At 38.4% G+C, this 5,375-nt stretch overlaps 1 protein-coding gene across 1 annotated transcript in view; it reads left to right on the top strand.

Moving 5' to 3' along the window:
* The first annotated feature begins 3,387 nt into the window (after positions 1–3,387).
* Positions 3,388–5,375, top strand: part of LOC118329718 (cytochrome P450 1B1) — a 6,714-nt gene continuing 4,726 nt past the window's right edge. Inside the window, exon 1 of the mRNA XM_035663978.1 lies at positions 3,388–3,440. The gene's annotated coding sequence lies outside the window, so the exon portion shown is untranslated. The remainder of the gene's footprint in view (positions 3,441–5,375) is intronic.

The following is a 5,375-nucleotide window of genomic DNA, read 5'->3' as shown; positions in this document are numbered from 1 at the left end:
CAGCAGAACAAAGTATGTTGACTTCTGCCAGTTCAGGGCACTTTTATAGAGATTTAAAGCAGCATTATGGACACGTAGGGGCAGTGGAACAATTATTAAACTCAACACTGACATAGAAAATAATTACTCAGAGATTTCAGAACAGATTCAGGACAACACGGATTATAACCAGAGAACAAAGAACACTGACGGCCTCACCACTTCCTCGTTGCCCTGCGCCATCTTGGATTTCAGCGTTCTCGCCATTAAAAGGAAGGTGAATGAATGGATTGGTTTACGAGTGAAGGAGTGTCTGTGTCAGGTGGGTGGGTGTGAAGAGCCAAAATATAATAACCTCCCGGGATAATGATAGCTGTACAAACAAGCTTACACAGTCAGCAGTTATGTTTCTGTATCAGTGGCAACCTGTGAAATATTCACTTCCCTTTCAGCTTTGGTTTTGTCTTCACCAGCTCTTTAAGGTTTAAATATCTGTCTCATTAGCAGACAAATAAGCCACTTAGTCTGTCTCAGTAGGTCGCATACACACAGTTTATATGGATACAGCTGATCTGAGCGCTGGGACTAAAGCAAAATAAGTTTGGGTGTAAAACTAAAACCAACACAGCTGAAATATGCTGAAACGTAGAGCTGGGAGATAATTCACTGTGAAAACTCCTCTCAAATGACACACAGTCATTTAATCCAGACATCAAAAACTACTTTTTCCCTACATATCGTGGACGAGAGGCTTGTGCTCGACATTAACGGCGTCCTCCTGAGCTGAGCTGCACCTAGCACACCTCTGAGATAGCTAACGTTGGTGGATGTAGTTCAGTAGACAGAAAATAGTTCCTACATGAAACTGCTCACAAGAGAGCCGAGTGCCGTCTGGTTCCATTATAGTTGAGAGAAGGCCGACATCTCTATGGCTGATATCTACAAAGCTCGGTGGCTCAAACTGTCCCTTTATTGAGTGTAACATTAAATCATTCCTTAAAAAATAAATAAAACTGATTTGGACTGACATAACAGGCTACCAGTTGTTGGTTTAAAGGTGTTAATAAAGTAATTGAGCACATTTCTTTGCAGTGCAACAGAAATCATTGTTCATTTTTGTTAACATAATCAGAAAAGCACAATGTCTCCACTATGTAATTATGCACACTCTGTTTTTATGTTTATCTTGCATTGGACTTTAGTAAATTAAAATATCATGTTCAGGTAAATGAGGTTTTTATTGTTAAGTTAAATTAAAATAAATTCAGCGATTTATGAATCAATCTGGGTAGACAGAGACAACCATACAAATAAATACAATACATACTGTGAATGAGTAGTCAAGAGAGTACCTGCTGTTTCTGTGCAAAGAGAACTGAACTCTCCTGTCTGTTTCATCTTTATGTCATTACATCTTTTTGGTCTTTTTCTGTCATACATGATGTGCATTGGTCTTGATGTTGGAAAGGCATGCGATGGTGCAAAAAAACCAGTCCAATATTCCTTTCAAATGCATTAAATCTAAAGTAACAAGCCTATTTTGAACCTGTCAGGTAGAAAGATATTTGTGTGAAAATATAAAAGTAAAAAGTGAATAAGTAAAGAAACTACTTAAGTACACAGTACCAGTAGGTATCTATGTTACGTCCCACCTCTGTAAATGTGACTATATCGTTTAATTGCATGCATGTTTTGAAAGAACCACGCTTAAAAAGCTTAACCAAATCCAAGTGGGTTAGCGGCTCTATTCTACGCCTAACCCTGACAAGCACACGGAGGTAGACCTGTTGTTTAGTGAAGTTGTCAGTGGCTTTCCCTTCAGTTGTCACCCTTATGATGAAGCACATGTGCGTGACTGCTCTGCACCTTTAGAATAGCCTCGGGCAGTTCCCCCCATCCTCTGTTCCTCTGTTTTCCCCAGAAGTTCACATGCATTGATTCGGAGACCAAGATAAGCCCCCGTAAGTGCTGTAAAAGGCGCGCAGCTCTTCCCGAGGTCCTGTGCATGCTCCCACTAATTACAGACATAAATCAAAGTAATGGCCCCTTTCATTTATCATTCCCATTTTGCAAGGATGATGTAATTTCCTCATATGGCTGACTCTCATTTCCTGTGTACACAAAAACTATGCTCTGAATGTGAGAAATGTTGTTGGAATCAGACGTGATCGCTGCCCTGCCAGGCTGGAACTTAACAATGTAACTGTACCTTTACTGTCTGAGCAAATCATCACCTGCACACACCTTCCCGAGCTCCTCCCTGACCTCCATGCTCACTCACACGCGATGAGCAATTGAGCTGTCAGTCACGCAGGAAGGGAAACTGGTGTTGAAACTGCATTTGCTTTGCATAGTGAGGAGGTTTTTCTTTAGGGGGGCCCACGACGAGGGCCCGACTACCCTACAGGTCCTTCTGCAGCTACACTCACCTCACTGCACCTTTGAGGGGATTACCTAAAAGGCTCGGCATCCAAAACACAAACATATGTGGGTTTAAAGGCTGTATTTAGGGAGTGTTATACAGAAATAGAGCATGAAACTGCACAGATATCTTTGAACAATTAATGGGTGTGCTCTAATAAAATGGTTCTTTAATGATATGCAGCCTCAAGCGGATACAGTATGTGTGATACTACATTGTTCACTACAAGGGTCTGATTGTTCATACGCAGCTGACAAATAGTGGAAAAAAGACAAATAAATGAATAAATAAACCTGAATTCCATTGAATAGATATTTGTGTTAAAAGGATCACATTGCAGAAAATAAAGATTACTAATGGAGGAAGTTGTGTTATTGTTATTTTAGGTTAATCTTTGACTTAGAAACCTGATTTTATCAGATGAAGCAGCATTTTCCCATCGTGTCTTATGACAATAATATGATTTTTAAGGTCTTTGGACGTTAATTAACTTGCCGGAGAAACAAAAAGCTGAGATTTTCGAGCTGTTGTGGATTAAACTGTGGAGGGAATTCATCGTCGCCATTCAAGCACAGAGTATCCTTTAAACCAAAAGATTTAATGAGTAACAAAAAGTTACTAAGCGGTCTTATGACCATGGGATGTTCAGGATCAGCAGGTCGACCACTGACCACACACACACACACACACACTCACACACATATGAGATACACAGAGAGGAAGTGTGTGTGGATCAGATAAATTCATAAAAACAGTTGATGTGTGATCAGTTTGAGTAATTACAGGTTTACAGAAATGTTGTTATTAAGTCAGATAATCTGGTTTTATGTGCTGTGTGAAGGCAGGAGTGGGGACGGAGACCTGCTGGAGTTCTGGTCTAATAACTGTGGGTCCTGCCAGTAAAGGAGGCTGGGAGACCAGTTCTTCATTCACTAGCTTTGTCTCCACCCTCAGTGATCCATTTACTCAACAAGATATCACACAGTGTTACCTTGTGAGAGGTTCATCAGGAGGAAGACAACCGCAGGGTCCTGACTCAGTAAGTGTACTTTAAAATTCACTTTAAATATGTTTTTTAAAAAAAAAAAAAATCAGATTTAGAATTTAAAAACAGGGTGAAACTTCATTAATAACGATGTGATTTATCGTTTATGAGGATTTTTAGATTTGAGATGATTTATAATTAAATTGCTGCTCCCAATATTCTTTATATAGATATTTAATGACTGTTTTCTATATGCAACAATTATTAGGCTGTTAGGCCTCAGGAGGAACTGACTTAGACTAACAAAGCCTGATTAAACACTGATATTACTGATTTGTTCTTCTAATAATTCTCTGTACACAAAGCGACAGCAAATATAGTTGGAAATATTACAATACGACCATTGCAACATTTAAAATGGGTTATTTCTTACAGCTTAAGATAATATTATAGAAATCTAAATATTATTTTAGGTACAATACGGTCAGTAAATTAGGAAAAATACAGTATTTTCTGTTACAGAGACACAAAGATTTATTTATTGTCAAATTAATTGTATTATTTATTTATGTATTTATTTATTTTACCGACATATGAAACATGAAGTGTGGCGGTAGTTTTTGGAGTTTCAAACTAAGAGATGTTAGAGCTCAGAGGAGCAGCTGAGGGTCAATGGACCGCTGTCCGCGGTGCTGAACCAGGATCCCCGAATCACATCACAACCAGACCCGGTCGGACCAGACCGGAGCCGGAAGGCCCCCCGAGAGCAGAGAGAGAAGGCAGAGACCCAAACAGACAGAGAGAGCAAACAAACATTAATGAGTGCTCTCCAAAAGGATGTCTGAACCCCCAGAGTCCGGATCCGGAGGCGCTTGAAGGACCCGGTTAAAGGAAGAGAACCATCCAGTCTGGATCGGATCTCTTCATCTGTCTGCACTAATTCAGCTCTAATGACGCATTCTCAGTCCTCCTTCTGTCTTTATCACTGTTATACAGTCAGACACTGAGGGGTACACAGGCTGCAGAGCAGGTCTGGTGCTCAGTGTGGTTGTTAATTAGGAGTAAATTAATGAGGAGAGACGGGGTTCGCCTCCTCCTGGTGGCTCGATGGGAAAACGCACCCACAGCTGTAATTTTATTAAAAACACAGAGAAACACTGCAGCCAGATAATGTGAATGTTCTCTCTCCATCCCAGCAGATTATTCTCTAATGTGAATATATAAATATATAAATGTACATAACGGAATAAAAATATACAGACACATAAGAGACAAATAATTAACGCCACAAAACAGTTTAATTGTGTTTTTTAATTTGGAATAATTCATTTTTTTAGTTTTTAATAATATATTAGGGTGTGTTTAAATGAATTAAAAAGAAACCTGTCTTAAAGTATCAGTTATTAATGGGTGTTTACATTGAATCTGAGCTGTATTATTTATTCTACAGCCCTGACTGGTGTCGGGTAACCTTCCCTCAGGCTCAGACACACGTTGTTACAAGCGCTCTGACTCCAAGCCTGGTTTCCTACCACTGCGGAGGAAGCAATAAAAACACATAGAATTATATAATAACAATAACAATAATAATAATAATAATAATAATAATAATTTATATTATTCGTATTCTTATTATTGATAATAATAAGTATTGTAGCTTTTATTAAACATTGTTTTAACCATTTGAATGCACATGTACTAGTTATACTGACAATATACCACCATTAATAGTATTATTATTATTAATATTATTGTCATTATTATTAGAGAAAGAAGGGAAAATAAGTTGTTTAGATAAACTATTAAAGCGTTTATTGGTATAATTTTAACATTTTAAGTGGTTTAAAATGGCAAAGAACATACAACTTTATTTGTTTGGGTTTTTTTAAGAGAATCTCGATTAACTTTTCTAAACTTTGCACAGCTGAGTTTAAACTTTAAACAATAACGCCTGTTACCTGTGAGGGAGGGAGGGAGAGAGACAGACAG

Source organism: Morone saxatilis, unplaced genomic scaffold (genome assembly GCF_004916995.1).
Source record: "Morone saxatilis isolate NCDOM2014 unplaced genomic scaffold, NCSU_SB_2.0 Contig19, whole genome shotgun sequence".
In the NCBI taxonomy this organism is placed as follows: Eukaryota; Metazoa; Chordata; class Actinopteri; family Moronidae; genus Morone; species Morone saxatilis.
This window is presented reverse-complemented; position numbering and strand designations above follow the sequence as displayed.